Source organism: Dicentrarchus labrax, unplaced genomic scaffold, assembly GCF_905237075.1.
Source record: "Dicentrarchus labrax unplaced genomic scaffold, dlabrax2021, whole genome shotgun sequence".
Lineage (NCBI taxonomy): Eukaryota > Metazoa > Chordata > Actinopteri > Moronidae > Dicentrarchus > Dicentrarchus labrax.
Window position 1 is genome coordinate 57,958 of NW_026136784.1, and position 22,161 is coordinate 80,118.

General features: G+C 39.5%; 1 pseudogene; it reads left to right on the top strand.

Annotated features, from left to right (window-relative positions):
- The window catches only part of LOC127359839 (uncharacterized), a 29,739-nt pseudogene extending 7,627 nt beyond the window's left edge, over window positions 1-22,112 (top strand).
- The last annotated feature ends 49 nt before the right edge of the window (window positions 22,113-22,161 follow it).

Genomic DNA, 22,161 nt, shown 5'->3' on the forward strand with positions numbered 1-22,161 from the left:
AGGTCCTTTTCTTCATTCATAATCTCATGTGCAATCTAAGTTTAACATTTAGTGAAAGAGATGTTTTCAAGGGAGGATACAGTACATAAAACAACTAAACAACACAGATACACTCAAACATACACAGACAACAACTGGCCCAGGTCTAGCCACTCCCACACACACTGACCATACACATACAGTAAATGTACCCATCCCATACAAATCTATATAGACATGAGGTAAAATTAGCAGGTTGTTTGAAGTATAGTACAGTATAAGACAAACAATACACTCTTAGCTAAAAATAGAAGGTAAACAATAAACAGTAAACAATAAACTCTTAGCTAAATATAGAAAGTAGAGATAAGAATAAAAGTAAAATAAAATTCCCGGAAAATAAAATCAGATAAATAAATGTAAAGAACTGTATAGAGGATAAATATAGATAAATATATAGGACTGTATATGGCATTGTGTCATTATACTGTGGATAAATGACATTAGCAGAAATTAGCAGTTAAATTAAATTATTGCACTAAGTGGTGGATTAAGTTATTGCACAAATAAAGAAGAAGAGTGTCCAGGTATGTATGAGTAGATTATTAATGCACAGTGCTACCACTCTTTTATTCTGTCCTCTTTGCCCTATTTCCTCCTCCCCCCGAGTGAGGAGTTGTAGAGTGTGATGGCAAGAGGGACAAAGGAGTTCTTGAGTGATTTCTCTGTTAAGTCAACAGTATGGATGTCAGAAACACCCTCCCATAGAGATCTTTCCACAAATTGATGAGGTAGTTTTGTTGCAACAGACCTAGATTTCTCTCAGTAAGTGGTTGATGTGATTTTCTATATTTGGGATTATAAAAAGAACATGATGACAGGAAAAAGACGAATAGAGGCAGCAAGTTAGCACTATGCAACTATTTTTATATTCAGATTATTGAATTGAATTATTGAATTGTTACCAATATTTTTCTTTCTTTTCGGTTGTCAAAGACAGAACAGAAGACTGTTGTTGAAAATAAAACGTAATACATGATGTCATTATTGTACTTATTTGGAATCAAAGTGTGGCCATGAAGAACTCCAGTTGAAGCTAAACTTTTTTATTTATTTATTGGTGAAATTAAGTGACAGACAAAGGTGAGATGAGGGACAAATACATCACACCAATTGGACTACAAATACAGACAGTGGACATAAAGTACAGATAACAACAGAATACAACGTAAAGTTACAATGATATGTAGGGTGTGTGTGTGTGTGTGTGTGTGTGTGTGTGTGTGTGTGTGTGTGTGTGTATGTGTGTGTGTGTGTGTGTGGATGAGAGGCAGATGGTATGGTATTATATATATACATAATATGGCATAGATGATACAATACAAATAAATAAGTAAATAAATAAAGTAAAAAAATATATATAAACATGAGAAGAGGGGGAGAACCCCCTTTCATTTGATTGTATGTTGGGACACAGCCGAGCCCGAAGCTAGCTGCTGGCCCGTTGCACCTCCTGTGCCACTTCCTGGTCTGGTCAACTTCCAGACCCTTGGGAGGGGGTCTGCCCGTTGAGGAGTGGTTTATTTATCTATCCATTTATTTATTTTTATTTTTTTAAAAAATTTTTAAGAGAGGGGGGGAGGTAGGGTTCAACCACTCCGCCCCACCCGAGGCCCCACCATGCCCCAAGAGAACCAGGCATGGAGTCCCCGCTCACCTCCACCCTCAACCAATCTGGTCCAGCCCCACCCCTCTGCCTTTATTTTATTATAATAATGTCATATATCGTGATTATTGTTAGGAAAAAATAAAAAATAAATAAGTAAACAAATAAATAAGAAACTATAGTTATGCTGATGATATGATAGATACATAAGATAAGAAACAATATCTGTAATGATTGATAATTGATCCAGTGATTGATGTTTAGTGAGTTTTTTGATTTCCAATTTAGGAGAATTATTTTCTAAAGCTAAACTTTATAAACCTGATGTTTTTTTTCTTTCACCAAAAAAAGCCCAGCACAGAAACTTGAAATTAAATTATGTTATTGTCTACCTGCATGCCACACCCTCACAGGATGTGACAAAAGTAGCTTTTGTAGCAAAAGATAGACTATAGCATTTGCACAACTAAAGACCCACTTGTTGATTATCAAGACATGTCTAACAGCTTAGTTTCAGCTACAGTTTCACTGTATTGGGGGGGTCTGGGGGGTCCAGAAACCAGTCAGTATCTGGTGTGACCACCATTTGCCTCACGCAGTGCAACACATCTCCTCACATAGAGTTGATGAGATTGTTGATTGTGGCCTGTGGAATGTTGGTCCCACAGGCCTTTTGAATTTTGAATGCACAGAGATACCGTGACAAGATCCTGAGGCCCATTGTTGTGCCATTCCTCCACGACCATCAACTCACATTGCAGCATGATAATGCACGGCCCCATGTTGCAAGGATCTGCACACAATTCCTGGAAGCTGAAAACATCCCAGTTCTTGCATGGCCAGCATACTCACCGGACATGTCACCCATTGAGCATGTTTGGGACGCTCTGGATCGATGTATACGACAGCGTGTTCCAGGTCCTGCCAATATCCAGCAACTTCACACAGCCATTGAAGAGGAGTGGACCAACATTCCACAGGCCACAATCAACAACCTGATCAACTCTATGTGAAGGAGATGTGTTGCACTGTGTGAGGCAAATGGTGGTCACACCAGATACTGACTGGTTTCTGGACCCCCCCGGACCCTCCCAATACAGTGAAACTGCATATTTTATAATGGCCTTTTATTGTGGCCAGCCTAAGGCACACCTGTGCAATACCCAGGCTGTCTTATCAGCATCTTGATATGCCACACCTGTGAGGTGGATGGATTATCTTGGCAAAGGAGAAGTGCTCACTAACAGATTTTGACAGATTTGTGAACAATATTTGAGAGAAATAGGCCTTTTGTGTACATAGAGAAAGTCTTAGCAAAAACAAAAGTGTTGCGTTTATAATTTTGTTTAGTGTACAAACATAAGGAAGATAAAACAAGAGGGAAGGATAAATTAAAAGAGAGAAAACAGATGAGAAAACAAACAAAAAGGCTTGCCTGTAGAGGTGGGTTTTTAAGGAGCTGCTTAAAACAGTCCACAGACTGAGTCCACGGATTCAGTGAATCTGAGTGATTGGAGAAGACTATTCCACAATGTTGGGGTTAAAACAGCAACGGCACGGTCACCTTTAGTTTTGCAGTTCGAGTGGGGAAAGGATAAAAGGCCGAGAGGAGTAGAATGAGGAACAAGGAGATCTGAAATGTAACTGGAGGCAAGGATAAAGGGACACTCCCAATTTGAATTTTCACTCATTTCAAGCCTTCATTTACTGGTGTATGTGAGCGTTGTGTGCGTGCATCTATAGATGCTGAATAAACCTTACAAAAAGACAAGATCATACTTTTATTTACCTAATAGCTACCACAGGTGTCATGGCCATCTCAATGGACAAGGTTGGACAGTCTTACTTTTGCTTGAACCCTGATTACACAACTCTGTTACATGTAATCCATTACTCCCCCAGTCTGCATAGCACACATACCACGTGTGAATAGTTACATGCAAGGAAACCGTAATATATAAAATACAAAATCCACATTAATCATCACCATCTAAACATAAAAACAAATAGAACTAGTAAACTAACTGTCAAACCCAACAGAAAATGTATTTAGTTTGATGCCGTTTTCTTTGGTCTCTGATTTGCTGCTTGAAGCTACATTTTGATTTCTGATCTGTGACTGGTTGGCTCTCTGTGCCTTCTCTCGTCAAACTGGCTAGGTAACAGATGACATGTTTGAGGGGAGGGAACTGCACAGACTTTATAATGTATAAGGATGAAATGACCAACTATTCACCAACAAGACATCAACAGCAACAAGACATCACAGATCAACTGCTTTTACAAGACAAAGATGGCCAGCAAACTTCTTCAGCCTCGTAAGTATATTTCATATATTGTGCTCAGTTTGACAAACCTGCAGAGCAACAACTTCTCTTCTTATTACTAATGTTTTCATATATCATTAACATCACAGATGTTTTAAAATCCTCTCAATTATCACATTTAAACGTATTTATTTTACTGACCACCTACTCTGCAACTGATAACTTTATTTCTTTTGTCATTTGAAAGTCTTCACAGGCCTCATTTGTTGTATTCACTGTGTTGTTCCTTATATTAGAGAATATGAGAATATACAAACAAACAATATGTTTAGCACATGGCACCCAACTTTCCACTATTTTTAACTATTCCAACACCAACCAGCTGCTCTCAGATCCTCCTGCGGCTCGGAGCGTAACAGTTAAAAGCTGGCTGGCCACTGCCTGCACTTTGAAAGCACACTTGTATCATGTATGTGGTATTACATATACATCAGTGTAGGCCTACAAAGTGCTTTAAAAGCAGGTAAAATAATAAAAAAAATATGTTTTTATTAGTGATATACTTGATACATTGGTGACAAGTGATTACTGTTCACTAATGTGCTTTAATACACATACAAGCAACATATAGCAGGACAAAACATTAAACAATGACAGCATTGTAAGCAATATGGGTGGGCATAACAGTATGTGCATGAGAGCCTGTGGGGGTATGGAGAAGAGAAAGTATATAGTTAAAAAAGTATATATATTATTTGATATGCCCGTCTCATGGACGGCTTACTGCCCGAGACGAAGACTGTCAGTCTATCCTTCTGGTGGCTCTTCCACTTGGTGAAAACCTTGATAGGGAAGGCAGTTGCCTTTTTCGTGTTTGATTCAAGGGCCCCGTCTTCAATGGTACGCAGCTCCTCATCTGTCAGATCTCGGAAACGGGTACACTGGGCCTTGTCTTTTGCTTTTGTCATTCCGTCGTCCTCCTCGCTCTTTAACCAGTCCTCAAATGTCTTCCCTACTCCAAATAGATTAAAATTGACAATGAATTCGTCCATTTTTAAAACGCTGCAATGTTTAGAACTATGGTGAATAAGGTTAGCTCAGCTGTAGCTAATTAGTTTCTATAGCAACCACACAAGGCTGTATCTGATCACTAGTTTAATAACGTAGTTGCTACATTGTATCTCGCTTGCGAAACTATGTATCGACTGACCCTCCAATAGATTTCCGACACATTTTAGAAACTTTTTAAACAAGGTTTATTTTTACAATGGACCTGATGGTTGAAATTTCTGTGATAGAAAAAAAATACAAGCGGCGTATTGATCTACTATTTGATGACGCTGTGCTCAGTCAGCGGGCAACCTGCCGGGTTAATGCCCTCCTCCCAGCCAATTAGAATCAAGCATTCTTAAACGTAAAAGTAGAATAAATATATATATATATACACCGAACAAAATTATAAACGCAACACTTTTGTTTTTGCCCCCATTCATCATGAGCTGAACTCAAAGATCTAAGACTTTCTCTATGTACACAAAAGGCCTGTTTCTCTCAAATATATATATACATATATATATAAATATATGCAGTTCCATCTCACAGCACAATGCCACAGATGTCGCAAGTTTTGAGGGAGCGTGCAATTGGTCATGCTGACTGCAGGAATGTCCACCACAGCTGTTGCCCATGAATTGAATGTTCATTTCTCTACCATAAGCCGTCTCCAAAGGCGTTTCAGAGAATTTGCAGATTTGTGAACAATATTTGAGAGAAATAGGCCTTTTGTGTACATAGAGAAAGTCTTAGATCTTTGAGTTCAGCTCATGATGAATGGGGGCAAAAACAAAAGTGTTGCGTTTATAATTTTGTTCAGTGTATATATATATATATGTATATACATTATGGCAATATAGTAATTACATAATATGAATAAATCATTATATTATTATTATTTCATTATTATACATTATCATTAAACTACCCACAACATCCCCTGGCCAAGCCAGTCCAGCCCCACCACCAATCATTATAAATCGCCTATATTCCTCTTTCCATATATATACACACACACATACATGAAGAGAAAAGTAATAATAATAATAATAAGTTATAATAACATGAGCAACAGCAACCAATAACAATAGTGTTATTACCTTTACTACTAATAATAAATATGTTTGCATGTATAATACAATAATGTAACATTATTAACGAGAGAAACCAGAAAAAAAGAGGGAAAAAAGACAAAAACAATCAATGGTGATAAAAACAATTACCATTTTAATAACAATAATAATAATAAAAATAAAGTCATTGTCATAAAACTTTTTATAATATTAATCAATATGTTTAAAATTTTCCAACAGATTCAGAGGAGTCGGAGGTGAGGATTGTGCTCTTGGGAAAGACTGGAGTTGGGAAGAGTGCGTCAGGAAACACCATCCTTGGGAGGGATGAGTTCAAGTCTAAACGGTCTTCTGAATCTGTGACAGGAAAGTCTGAGTGTAAGACCAGAGAGATTGATGGAAAGAAACTGGTTGTTGTTGATACTCCAGGTCTGTTTCATACACACAAAAATCAGAAAGATCTGCAGAAAGAGATGCAACAATGCATTTTATCATCGTCCTCATGTGTTCATATTGGTGCTACAGACACATGACTTCTTTCCAGAAGATGAAGAAGTGTTAAAAAAATTTGAGCAACTCTTCCAAAATGCAGCAAAGCATACTATTGTCCTGTTCACCGATTATGGTAGTGATGGTAAGGTTCAGGACTTCATTGAAGACAACAATGTTCTTAAAACGTTCATCAAGGAGTCCTGTAAGGCATATCATGCCTTCAACAATAAAAGCGAGGATAAGGAGTCCCAAGCTGCCGGCCTACTGGAGAAGATCGACAACATGGTCAAGGAAAATGGAGGCTGCTACAGCAATGAAATGTTTGAAGAAGCTTTGGCTGCCTTAACAGAAGTAATGAAAGAACCCGAGATAAAAAACATCAAAAGTGATCGCATGGCAGTATTGGCATATTTGGAGACCAAAATCGCTGAGGGTCTAGATAACATAGAAAAAGAATATCCAGGTGTGAAACGTTTCCTTGATATTATCATAAACAAGGTGATTGAACTCATGCCACCTGAAGGTATCTGATCTGATTAGTCAGAGATCATCAAAGTCCTTAAAAACATAGAACACAGGGAAAATCACAGTGGTGAAAGGGTGTACATTTTTTTAATTTTAACAGAAAGAATCTTAAACAATACACTGTTTTAAATGCAGAACACGTGCAAATACTTTATTCATGGTTTGTGGACAGTTGATACATAGAACATTATTCAAAATTATTGTTTGTTGAGTGAATAATTGACAGTGTGACATTGTAACAAAAGATGCTAGAGAGTGAAAAAAAAAAAGTTTTTTGATAGCCCTGAAATTATATTGTTTATAGATATTTATATTTTTATAGATATATTTTATCTCTGTGTTATATAAACAATTATCCTAAATGATTATCGAATTCTTCATGTATTTGCTTTTGTTCAGTATATGTGGTGTTGGTTGTATCACTGTGTAGGGGATACACTACTTTTTCATTATTATTAGTATTTAATCACTAGTGATTAATAATACACTCGTAAATGGGGCACCACCTCCTTGTTTAGCTACTGGAATAATCCGGAGGAAATTATTCCGCCGATCTAATCAAATCAATTTTAAATCAATTTATTAAGTTTCAAAATCTATATTTAATCTCATATTTCTGAAGTAGTGATTTCTTTTACACGATTCATCGATTTCCCCGCATCAAATCAAACCTGCACCAACAAGGACATACGGTTATATATGTTTATTAACTAAACTAATGCAGAGTAAATAGCATGAAATGACAAACAAACAAATGACAACAAGTAACAGAATATGTGGACAATATATGAATTATTACTATTAGGTGATTCAGGAGCGATGGTGGATTTTGCGATGTGGCAGTAAGTTTAAAATATTACGAGAGTAAATTTTAGAACTGAGAGGCCCTAATCCAAAATTCTCTTAAACTTAAAAGATGGGAATCAAAGCTTACAGACAGACACCAGCTCTTTTTCATGTGTGTGAATCCGGCCGTGTACCGGAGAGTCAGCCTACTTTGTTTGTAGATGGAACTTGGAAGGATTCCAGGTCCTTGGCTTTCAGCTCAACTGCGGCTTTGCATCACTGATCCAACAGGCTGAGGGAAGTTGCGTCTCGTCCCTGGTTCCAGTGGCAATCTCTCCAAAAGGCCCAGCGCGGCGTGTGCGCTAGTGAGCGTTGGGGGCAAGGTGGCTGGAGAATAATGTCTTTATTCGGCTGGAAACGTTTATACGTCTTCTTGAGCAGTCAACTACTGCGACGTCCTTCTGGCTGATGATGAATGTCTTAGAGTGGTTGGTCTTCAGCTTTGATTATAAACTAATTCAGCTTCTTGTTTGAAAATAACTGGAAGATGAATCGCTGGCCTGGAGAATTCTCCAAGAAAGTCCAAGAATTTGATTAAATTCACTTTCTGTGAAAAGGCGACGATACTTGACGATAAGACTACAAAAATATAAAAGAAGAAATTCGTTTGTGTCTTGAGCTTTCAAAATAAAAGTACTTGAAAAGTACTTCAGCACGGCAAGTTATTACTTGAGGAAAAATTAACACGTGTCGCAAACGAAGTAAAATAAAGTACGGAAATTAAAGAAAAAGTGCGAATAAATAACGAGTGGATACAAGAGAGAGAAGAAAAGCGAGAGCGAAGAGAAGAAAAGAGAAGAATGAAGAGTGACCGGAGTCTATCTCTTATAGCTTTTATTCTGGAGGCGGAACTGGACGAGAGGAGCTGACCGCGCGCGTCAGTTCCTCTGGTGATAATTTGATATACGTAACTTTATCAACTTACTCCTATCGTGTTTTAAAGTTTCGAGATCATAATTCACCGTTCACAGAACCCACCATGACTTAATACATAGTTCACATGTTTTAACATAACATAACCGAAATTACTTAATGTAAAAGAAAAGTGGAACTGATTAAAGTCATTAAATCATTAATCATTAAACACGCACACAAAACAGCACTGATGGACTGTACATATTTCGTATAGTGCTAGCTTAATCCTTGTTATAACAAATATGTGTCAGGCATTTACTTATTGTATTACTATACAGTTATCAAACAAAGTTCGTTTTGAAAGTACCTTACGCTATACCAGAACCTTACCAAAAGGTGGCGCTGTGGCTCCATCAAACATTCAGACATTTTACACATGATTTTGTAACTTAGTCCAATCTGATGACAGAAACATCAGACAAACATTACATTTGCGTCCTTCTCATGCTGGATGGCAATCTGTTAATTAGGAGGAGATGAAATTTTACCATAATACTCCAACAGAACTAAATCTATATCTGTGCAACTGCTGTTACTGCTTCCTAGATTGGAATGTCCACTATCAACAGAAAACATCGTAATTCACACTTTAGAGGAAGGGGTGTCAGAAGGCCAGATGTGGATTCCAGAGGAGTTTCTCTCTGGAGGTGGACCTGTCAGACTAAAAGAGATGTAAACACATTTCAGGGATATCTAACCCTGATTTACAATCAAAAAGGCATTTATGTTATCACACACGATCCACTTTAGGTGTAGGGTGTCGTTCTGATCTGTGGAGAAGTCAGTGTTCTGTTAAAGAGGATAAAACATATTGACACCTTAGAGATCCCATCTGAGAATCTGAAAAGAACCAGGCTCTCTGTGCAGGAGACTGTCGGCGCCACAGTCTCACCTCCCCTCCTGGGTCAAAAAGGTCAAAGGGAAAGAAGAGGCCTTGAAAACTCTCCTGGTGGAACAAAATCAAAATAATATGATGATTGTTGAATTAAGAGACAGATAAAGCGTCTCTTGTAGAGGAAGACGAGGACAAGGTCCTACAACTGATTTCATTTTGATTGTCTGAATTAAAAATCCAGGGTCAATTTTAATTCCCTGTGCATCCCTGGTATTTTATGTTAAATCATACATATACATTAAAGTTTGCATATATGTAGTGTAAATAGTATGTTTTTAGCGTTCTTTTTTTAACTTTTTAATCCAAACAACATGAATTTAATTATTTATATATTTAACCCAAACAATTCTCCCGCTCAATGAACAGTTAGTCATTACTAAAGGATATATCAACTGAACATGTTTCTTCGAGCACAACTGAACAAATAACAAATATCAATTTACCAACTTGTACACTATAACTTGTACAATATAATAAAAAAGTATTGCACCAAATATATATATATATATGTGTGTAATAACAAAAAGTGTAAGAAAAGTACAAAAGAAGTAAACAAAAAAAAACTGTAGTAGTAAACTATAATACAAAAGTATTGCACCAAGTAAAAATATATATCTAAAGTGTAGTGAGAGAATATTTTTTGCTCATCACACATCCAGAACTGTTTACATAAAACTATTTACAGTTGTTTCACAGAAGAGCTTTGAAGCAAGCAGGGGTCATTGCTTCACAGGTTATTGAGATTGTGCCAGGCATTGAGGCAATCACGCTTCGGCAATAGGCACAATGGTGCATCACAGGACACACATTTCAGGAGAGTTTTCTGGTGGCAGTGCCTGCACTTCTGCCTACCAGCTGTGCTGTCTTCTGCAGTGTACATTGGTTTGTGCGAAACACCAGGAGGAGCAGGGGGAGGTGGTGGAGGGGTGGTGGCGGTGGTTGCTGATCCACTCCAAGACAAGTGTCTCCCGGAATGCTTCCCGGTTTTTCTTTTTTGCCTTGGCCAACTCCTTGTGAATGATGTAGGCATTTTACAACTACAATGTCAAGTGGTAAAAAAAAGTCCTGTACCAGTTCCTTGTCTTGTTGATCACATTGTAGTACCCAATTAGGGCATCAGAGAGATCCACTCCCCCCATGTTCTTGTTGTAGTCCTTCACTGCTGCTGGAACAGGGATATTCATGAGTGTCCACTGCCCATCATTTCCCTTCACTTTCCTTTGGACAGTGTTTCCTCCAAAGGCTTTGTGCATGGTAGTGCACATGGACACTTCCCGCATGTCCTTCCATTGCACAAACAGCAGGCCACCATCTCTGATCCAGCGCAGACTTCCTCTGGGAGCGTTTCTGGGCAAGGCGTTCACCGTGGTTCTTGGGAAGCCAATCCTGTTTGTCCTGATAGTGCCACAAGCCTGTATCTTCTTTTGGAGGAGGTCCCTAAAAAGTGTGGGGCTTGTGTAGAAGTTATCCGCAAATAACCAGTAGCCTGTGCCCAATAGCTTCTATTCCAGAAGGATCATGACAGAGTCATGGCTAAGATCCTTGCCCTGCTGGGCAGGGGATTTTCCTTCATAGACAAATAAGTTCCAGGTGTAACCACATAGGGAGTCTGCCAGGACAAACAGATTGTATCCCCATTTTGTAGGTTTGTCCTTCATGTACTGTTTGATCGCAATTCTGGCCATCTACTGAGATGTTCTGTGATGGCTGAAAATTGCACAATCAGGCTTTCCTAATGCTGTTGTACAGTGGCTTGATTTTGCACAACCGGTCAAAGGCTGCTGTTCCTCTCTTCTTCTCATTCTCAGCATCCACCTTTGGATCACTGAGATGGAGAGCATTTGTGATGGCCATGAATCTCCTGCATGACATGACCTTGGTGGGAAATTGCAGGCTGTACAGCTCAGACCTCCTCCAGTACTAAATTAGTGACATTTAGTAATAGCCATGTAAATCACAAGTGCCAGGAAAGAGTACATGTCTTCCAATGTGATCAAATGCCATGGCCTTGCTTTCCCCTCATGTTTCTCAGTACCATAGGCATTTGAGTGGGTCACAATTGTTTTCAGTATTGTGGAAGACATGAAAAGGTGAAACAACTGCAGTGGACTGTAGGATGCAGTGGACACCTGTGGTCCTGGTGCTCTGGCAGGCCTGAAGGCTGGCTGTGGTGGATCAACATCTGCCTCACTGACATCATGCCATCTGTCCTCAGAGCTGCTGGTGGAAGCAGTGTGTTGAGATCTGCTCCCTCTTCCCCTGCCCCCCCTTCCTCTCTTTGCTCTCCCCTTGCCACCTCTGGTAGCAGTTGGGGAGGCCTTGGAGACAGTAGCAGCAGGGGGGGTTGGCATTGATGTGGTGGTGGAGGGTTCTTCAGCGGGGGAGGTGGTGGCCAGTGATGAACGGCTATGCTTCCTCGGTGGTATGGTGGTCTCTGGCTCACAGAACTCGTCAGATGACTCATCTCATGAGGGGCTAATCCATGGCACATGTAAAAAATCATAATGAACAACCATTTTTGTTCGAATGTGTATGTGTTGGCTACCTGTTGTGAACCAAATTGCCCATTGGGGACATTAAAGACATTTCAATCAATTCAATCAATTCAATTCAATCATTAGCTATCTTATTTACTGATCCACTGATTGAGGTGCAGTGACTCCAATTTGAATCAAATCCCCCCAGCCCCATTGTCAAATCTCCACTCTGCTGCAAATAAACACACACTATCTGCGCCCCAACACCCAGTTTCAGGTGACCATAGTAATGCAAATGAGCACATATTGTCTGCCTGCAGGAGGTTGTGGTATCTGAAGGCTTATAAATTTAAATTACATTCTGTTATAAGTTCAAATGATGTCAACATCTGTAGTGATAGTAGTACATGAGGTTAAATGACTAATTCTTATTATAGAATGTTTATGGTTGAATAGCCTCTGGCCTCAACTGTTTGTGGCTTATGGTGCGTTCGTTTTGTCTTGTAATCGCAACTTCAAGCTATATATTATATATGTGTAGAATGTCTATTCTGAAAAGGTCTTAAAATCTATTGATAATATAAGCAGGAAACCCCTTTTTACTGTCTTCAGAAACGTAACAATATAAAAAATCAATAGATTTTAGACATTTATTAATTGTAGGTTTTCTCTTTCATCAGGACAATAATCTCAGTTGTGTTGCGCTCCAGACAACAAATCATCCTCAAGACGGGAACAGAGTGGGAAATCATGCTCAACTGGAATGATGACACTTTTGCTCGTCATTCGAGGATCTCAAAACACCAGTTTGAGTATCTCTTAACAAAGTTGTAGGAGAACGGCCTACACAGCGAACACACTCAAGGAAGGACTCCGGTGCCTGATACCAATGTATCTGTTCCTGTGGTATATGGCCAATCAAAACAGCTTCAGGGAGATATCCGACAAGTTTGATGTGTCACAGTCAGCAGCGCACAGAATCATCCGGCAAGTGCTTACCATCATGTCAGGCATTGGGAACACCTTTATGTCATGGCCAAATGCTTGGGAGAAAGCTGTATCTGCTGCTGCCTTTCACCGCTCCTGTGGCCTTGATGGGGTTATTGGGGCGATTGATGGCTGCCACATCAGGGTCCAGAGGCCACCCATAAGAGGAGGGGATTACATGAACCGCAAGGCATACTACTCTGTACTCCTTCAGGGGATTGTGGATGACAGGGCCCGCTTCATCAACATCTTTGCTGGACCACCAGGCAGGGTGCATGATGCCAGAATGCTGAGGAGCTCCACCTTCTACACACAATGGCGGGAGAAGATGGGGGAGCACTGTCTGCTTGGAGATAGTGCGTACATTGGCCAGGCCTTCTCATTCATCAGAACTCCGAAACGTGATAATGGGGCTCTAACGGTGGAAGACCATCAGCACAATTCGAAGATCAGCCGGGGGAGGGTCATTGTAGAGCAGGCCTTTGGAAGAATGAAGTGCAAATGGAGGCGTCTACGTGACCTACAGAACAGACACATTGACACTGTGGTCATGATCATTATGTCTGCTTGTTTCTTACACAACATGTGTATTGCTGCTTCAGACGTATGTGCAGAACACCCATTTGGCTGCCCAAGGCAGGAAGATCACAATGAGTAGACTCATTTTCAGGGTTGAAAGTGAGGAAGAAAATTGCAGCCAGTTAGACTACCCCCAACTGGTCATGTCCTTTTTACATTCAAATGTATATTCATACTGTATCGTCTCCTGTGGCAGACGGCTTAGCTTTCCATCCCACCTACTGGTCGTGTATTCATACTTCTTCCTGTCCCCTTGAGCAAACCCCACACCCACCCCTTCTTCCATTGTTAATCACATTTGGTCTGATCACAACCGTTTGTCTACTGCCCTCTGACTCCGATGTTGATCATGTAACGTCTGGTGACTGCATGATCAACAAATACCATTTACATACTGCCAATTGTATTGTCCATGTAAAAAAGTACCATGTTTTTTTTGCTCTGGGTCCACTTACAGACCTGTGCTGTGTACGTAATAAGTTCACCAGGATGCCGGCATGCTTTATCAAACACACCACAACAGCAAACCTCAATTGGACTTGAATGTTTTATCTTCAACAAAAGCTTCTAAATGTATTTACTTTGACTATGCATTTGCTCTTTCTATTGTAACTGATGTTTACTTTTTATATTCTGTGTGTACTAATAAAAATGTTTTTCCTAAATTGAATGCTTCACCTTTTTGTAGCCCACAGTATGGTTTTGAGTTTTTGTTTTGAATAAATGAAGGCTTGGGTAACATGCAAGTAAATATTTATTGGCAAAAATATATATATATACAACTTAAGAAACTATAAAGGCATTAAATTAAAAAAAACAACATATACAACTTAAGGAACTATAAAGGTATTAAATTTTAAAAAACAACATATACAACTTAAGAAACTATAAAGGCACTGAATAAAAATAAATATATATACAACTTAAGAAATTGTGAAGGCATTAAATTACAAAAAGAACTTAAACTACACAGAAATAGAGCAAGGATTGTCCAAATTTCTCAAAATTTTGCCAGCAGTTCTTTCATCAGGCTGTTATGGTCGTGTTTGGCAGACCTCAACTCGGCCAAGTTCTCCTGGTGGCACTCCCTCCAGGCCACATCTGTCTCCCGCAAGAAGGTCAGGAGGTCATCGTCCCTTGCCCGCTTGTGCATCCTTGGGGTGGCAGGTGTCTCTGGTGATGTGGACATTGATGCTGTGCTGGATGCTGTACTGGTTAGTGTGCGGGAGGTGGTGGCTGCAGAATATATGGAGGCAGTGGCAGTGGTGTGGGAGGTGGTGGCTGCAGATGTGGAGGCAGTGGCAGTTTCACTACGAACCACTGCTTCCGGTCTTCGGACATCCAGCCCCTCTACAGTTCCCACAACAGGGTACACCACATCGTGTTGGGCCCCAAGCAGATCATCCATTTCCTTGTAGTATTGAAAGCGCATGGGGCCCTTCCCTGTGCTTGTGTTGTTGTCCTTGACTTTTTTTATACCCCTCCACTAAGGTGCACCACTTCCTGGCAATCTTGTCAGTTGTTTTGTTAGTTCTGCGGCCATAGCTGCCCACAGCTCCTTCTTACTTTTCCGACCGAGCCTGAGTCGACTGTTGAGGTCCTTCATTGTCTTTGGGAGACTCTCTCCCTCCCTCTACAGATGAAGCCTCATCAGGTCCACCAGGAAGAGCGTGTGCTCCTTAGTAAAAAACTCATGCTTCGGCATGGGCAGAGGTGTGGGAATGACCGCAGAGGGTGCCTCAGGGCAGCTGCTTATAACACACGAAAAGCAATATGTCAGTAAGCACAACATTATTAACATCCTTACAAATGTTATTCTTATGATTACACTATGATGGTTATCTCCATTATCTTACCAGCTTCAACAAGGTTGACCATGATTGATAGATCCCCATCTGCCTAGTACGATGTGGTGTTAGCTGCATGCTGGTACAGAGGACCAGGGAACAGCAGGGTCCTCTGTGGGTTGAGGAAGAGGCTGGCGTTCTCTTCTAAATAAACTAAAACACACACATACACGTTAATTACATTATAGCCATGATTTCGCTTGAGTTCTCAACTATTAATTAAAGTTACAACAAAGACAAAAGTACTTAAAATAGTAGAAAACCACAATGTTTACTTACTTGTGATGCTCGGAGTAGCCATCTTGGAAACTGAACTCGGGGTCCTCTGAGTTGAGACGACTTCACGCGTCGCTTTATACGTCCTCGGGGGCGTTCTGTTTGCAACTTCCGGTTCGTAACTCAGGAAACCGACTCGCAGATCGAGTTCGATGGACAAATCGAACGCCCCATTAATCCTCTACTGTTTGTGGTTGAAGGGCTATTGACCTTTACTTGATAACCCCCACCTCCCCTCATCATCTTAAACATTTGGATTGGAACCAGTTGTTTCTTTTGATCTTTTGGAGTAAAACTGACTGAATTAGACAGAGCTGTTCATTCGGCAGGATGCTCTCCAAGCTCCCGGGGCTTGAAATGATGCTGTATCTTTTTTGTAATAAACCTTTTTTATATACAATCAATGGCAGATGGACAGGAGAATGCTGGGGGGAGGGTCGAGCCATTTGGGACAGTGTGAGTACATTACTCAGAGCAAGACATCCACAGTGATATCAGAGTTGAGCTGACCTTACAGGACAAAGATGATGAGTCAAGAATCTTACCTTCTTGGTAAGTATATTTATTTAACAGTACTTATACTCAGGTTAGTGTTAGGGTTTGATATATGGTACAATAATCCTTTTTTATAATATAAAGTTCAGATCCATGATGCAGGATCTTTTTCAGCTGTCTTCAACACTATACTTCTGTTCATTTGACTTCAGTTTACTACTACTACCACTTCTGTTAATTTGACTAAAAGTCAGTTTACCAATGCTTATACACTGATAACAAAACATTTATTCAATGTTTTTGTTGTGAAAACTTCCATAATTATACAAGATATCTGTCAGTTAACAAATTAACAAATCCATTAAAATTACACAACAAATACTTTTTTTACTGTTAATTGTCACTATTTCAGAAATGTATTAACACTATTAAACTTGAATTCAACAGTTTCTATTAAACAAACAGCAATTTTCTGTAATGTGCAAATGTATTTTAAACTTTTTATGTGAAAAACTGATAATTGTATTTAAATAAGCAGTAATTTTTTGATTATTTACATTTACACATTTTTATGTTATTTTACGTTAGACATGTAGACATGTATCTTTACCATTTTATTAATATTTCCAGGTATTTAAACAACACAAAAAAAGAATGTCAAATAAAGGGGAATCTCCGTCAACAGAAATTTAGAAAAACACAATTAAATACTTGTGTTCATGCAATGCAAGTATATTTAAATAGTACATTACAGTACACAGTAGGCAGTTAGGAGCTAGCAGAAGTGATTGTTTGGTCCCCTAGTGTGGTATGTTTTGGCTTCTTTGGAGTTTCCCTGTTCAGGTATTAGCAACATGGTCCATTTCGGCTTGTTTTATTTTTTTAGTTGTTTTCTGTGTGGTGTGCGGTCAGAGCAGTTGTCTCGGGGACACATCCATAGCTTTCAGGTGGATTACCAGCTTGCTGCCTGCCTGACCGGGCTATTGGTTTAAGTGTTTACATAGAAGACTAGGGTTCCCACAAAAACGAAGGAGCTCGTAGTGGATCTGAGGAGGGTGAAATCACCTGAGACCCATAGTCTGCACCTTGGGTCAGATCTACTCTTGTAGATCTTGGCCTCTATGGCTCTTGTACCTAGGGCCTGTTCTTGTGCTGCCATGATCAGTGCCTCTGTGCTGTCTCTGAGTCCAGCCTTTTCCAGCCATTGGTAGGTCTTCTCCATATCAGCCACTTCTTTAATTTGGCGGTGGTACGTGCCATGTAGGGGCTTGTCCCTCCAGGTTGTCTGCTCCTCTTCCTCTGCACTCTTATCAGGTTTCCGTTGCCTGAGACATTCACTTAGCAGTTCATCCTTTGTGGCCATTTTTCTGATGTACTCTTGGATTTTTGACGTTTGAGTTTGTAACAATAATAATTTCCCCCTGGGATTATTAAAGTATTTCTGATTCTGATTTAGTGAGGTAGCTTAGTTTGTGGATAGGCAGTTTAGGTAGAGGGGGACTTCCCCATTAGTTTTGGGGACACCATTAGTGTCTTGTTTGTGCATTAGTTGACTTATGCAATGCTTTCTGTTGGTTCTTGTGTTTTCTTCTGCTGGGGTCCATTGTCTGTGTTTAAGGATGAGTTAAAGCAATCAGATCCGCCCATCAATATTATTGACTATATCAATGGGTTTAGGCATCGTCTATATGCTGCAGGGGAGTTGTCAAAACAAATGCTAGCTGTGTCCCAGGCTAGGATGAAGAAAAGGTATTACCGCTCTTTCTGTAAGAATTTTTCTACAGTGGTGGCACCACTTACTGACTTGCTGAAGGCCAGGGCTCAGTTTGTGGCCAACCAAGTGCCAGGAAGCTTTTGATAATGTGAAGTCTCTTTTGTGTTCAGCACCAGTGCTGGCTGCACCCTCTTTTGACCATCCCTTTTTCTTACAGGTAGATGCGAGCAATGTAGGAGCAGGAGGAATGTTAATGTAGGCAGATGAGCAGGGAGTGGACAGGGCAGTAAGTTTGTTTTCTAATTCAATCGGTATCAGTTAAACTACTCAGTGATTGAAAAGGAGGCCCTTGCATTAATCTGGGCCCTTCAGCATTTTGCAGTCTATGTGTAGTCTGGGGTGACACCAGTGGTGGTCTACACACAACCCACTCACCTTTCTGCACATTGCGATGCCCTAACCAAAGACTGATTAGGTGGTCACTGTTCCTGCAGTCTCATGATCTACACATTCGACAAATAAAAGGCTGTGATAATGTAGTTGCGGATGCACTGTCTCAGGCTCCCATTTTAGAGTAGTGGATAGAAAGTTGTTTATCTCCTGTGATTCCTCTTCCTCTACATTCCCTTAAGTTTGCTCCCTACAGGTTGAGTGGTTGTTGGGTGGTAAGCTTTGTTATTTACTTGAGTAAATTTTGGTGTTTTTGTTGTGTTGACAGAGATCCTGTGGGGGGGGTACTTTAAGTGGGCGTGGCAGAGGGTCGTCAGCAAATTGGACACACCTGAGGCCTGTGTGCCATGCGCCTTTAAAACACCAATGATCTTACTGATTTCACATACTACTGTTAGTTTAGTTTAAGTATTCTTTCCTTAATAAATAATTTCATTGGCTTTGTGTGCATCTCCCTCCATTTTGTCATGGCTGTATGGCCCGGTTTGTGACAACAGGGAACTGCAGTTTTTTTACTTCCACGTTTACTTCATTTGAAGCCAGAGGTTGCTTCTTGTGCAGAATGACAAGAGAGCCAAAGAGAGCACATAACAGAGTCTCAGTTGGCTTCCAAACATCCGACTGCCACCTACTGACCCTTTTGGGTTTTGCACTAAAATAACAAAACTGAATAAACATCTTTCAAAACTTCAAAAATACCAACAACAAAAGCTGGAATACAAGTCCTACAAAATAAAATCAAAACAACAAAATATCTTGCTTGTCCATGCACTCAAGAAAAACAACACAAATTCTGTTCTGAATATTAACATGAATCAAATAAATGATCTGGGGGGAAATTGACGAGCTACTCAGCAATATATAAAATAAATAACGCAGGCTGCAACATTAATGTGATGACCACATTAATGCGTCAATAACTATAAACCAACAGGAGTGCAGTCTAGATCTGCTCTATTTGAGGGGTCCTTTTTAAAAAAATTATAATTGTAAAATTGGCAATAAAGCATAATGAGTACTTTTATTTATTATTTAAAGTTTATTTTGATGCCTTTGCTTTGTACTTTTACTTAATTAAATTTGCTACTTTGACTGCATTAAGAGATGTGAGTATCCACTGATGTCTTTATTATTTTTTCAAACAGATCCTCCAAAGCTGAGGATTGTGCTCGTTGGCAGGGGAAAAAATCGGATTACTTCAGTGAGGAAGATTCTCCTCGGGAGCTCAGAGGAAAATGAGAAATGTTCCTCTGGGACAAAAAAGTGTCAGAGGAAAGAAGTAAAGATCGGACAACAAAATGTTGTCATTGTTGAAACTGATTTGTGCAATTTGGAAAGAGTGAGTGGGGAGGAGGAGAAAGAGGAGGTGTTGTCCCATGCTGCTCCTGGTCCTCATGTCTTCCTCTTTGTGCTTTCCTGTAAAGACAGATTTACAACCCCGGAACAGAACGCAGTGGAAATGTTTAAGGAGACTTTCAGCAAAAACGTTACACTTTACACGATGGTTCTGTTCACCGGTGGAGAGGAACTGGAGGGAACCATAGAAGAGTTTGTTGGAGAAAGTGATCTCACAAACTTTGTTGATGACTGTAAAGGAAACTGCCATGTCATTAAGAACAACGATGAGAGTCCATCTCAACGCACTGAGCTTCTGCAGCACATCAACAATATGGTTCAGAAAAATGGAGAAAAGTTCTACACCAAGGAAAAGGAAGAGCCTGAGAAAGAGGGAAAAGGTTGGGGAGTTAGGAGGAAAGTCACATTCTGTGTTGGTGCCTCTGCTCTAGGTGGAGCCACTCTTGGAGGAACAGTATTTTCTATGTTGAAGGTCCCATTTGCAGCTGCAATAGGTGTTCCAGCTGGAGCAGTAGCTGGAGGTCTGCTAGGAGGTGCAGGGATACTTGCAGTAGCACACATTAAGGCTAAGTTGCATAGGGCACAACAAACAAACACATCACCATGAGAATGCTTTGTCTGTCAAGTCACTACATTTACTTACTGAGAGCCAATGTAATCAGTTCTATAGCAAAAACAAAATAGCCAATACTGATCAGTTAAAAAAATGCATTTATCAACCCAAATACCAATCTCTGTGATCAGATATTAGCATGCTCTCTTTTATACACACAGTTATAAACAGTTACACGTGGCAGGTAGAAGGTGTAAATATTTAAAACCTAAATCTCTACGTAAAAACTAGTGTGTCAGCTGGAACCTACTTTAATGAAGTGATGATAAAAATAAACTTGGTAGGTTAGAAACTGACGTTAGCACAAGGCTAGGTTTGACTGTGTCCTGATACTTTATGACAAATATATATTGTATTTACTTCTTTAATAAAAAAAGCACAGGCTTATCACTGACTACAGTTCAGTAACCTTTTTTTTTAACTATATATAACATGCATTCAATTCTTTATGTTGATTTATTATGACTGACAGTGACCTAGATGAGAATCAACAGTAGTTGTGTGATGGACAACTACTGAAAAATGAGCTGGAACTTACTGTTGCAGATTAGTCTTGTCTATCACTACAATGACCAAACATTTTTTGGCAAAAAGCACTATCAACATTTCCTTAGGTTCCAGAAAGATCTTGTTCTTTATGAACTTCTTACTTTACCAATATTTCACCATGTTTCGCAAACGACACTATGGACTATATATGATTGTAAATGGATATTAGTAACAGTTTGTTTAATATTGGTGATGTGTGACAGTTTTTTCATTGCATTGCTTGTTTAAGAAAATGTTTTATAGGCTAGTATTTCACATTATTTTGATCCAGGTGGTTTTCAGAGCTTTATAGCCGACAACAGCTGTCTGCTGTGTCTGGAAACGATGCTAATCAGAGCGGTGAGAGTGAACCAAAACAGTAAAGTTGTGGACCATCAAACCAAAACAATAAGCTGAAAGATGCTAAAATGCGCCGTAGAGTTGAGGGGAGCTCAGGAGTCGACCCGAGTGGCCCTTTTCACATACAAGTAATCATTTGATTCATCGTAAATCTAAAATGATTGAATATAGCTGCTTTAAGTCATTTATCAAGCAGAAAATACCAAACATGTTACTGCTTTTAAAATCTGAGGATTTCTTTTTCTGTGTTTTACCTTTTAAAAGTATAATGTGAACTTTTAGGTTTCAGTTGGTCTCACCATTTGGGCTGTTCCCCCTCATCATCATATTGATTAACCCTCAAGGTTTTTTATTGAGTTTGAAGTCAGATTGGATTAAAGACAGTCGATTCTTTTATTATTGAATTATCTCATTAATTTGCTTTTCATCTCATCCCATGTAGTAGTAGTAGTAGTAGAAGTAGTAGAAGTACTGTTGTTATTGTGTACTCTTTGATAGAGTTACAGTTTTATAGAAATACTCATGGTTGTACTTTGTGATCAGTTCTTTGTATGAATAGATAGAAACACAGTAATTATTTCACTTGTATAATCACCCTTTCGACATTGTATTCGTGTTTTTACATGTATATTCATTAACATTAAGTAACATCATAATCCTGTGGACATCATGTGTTATTGATCGGATTTCATTAAATATTACATTGTGTTTTTTTTAAACGGTGGTGGTTTAATCAACGAGGCCTTTCAATATGTTTGATTTCAGTAC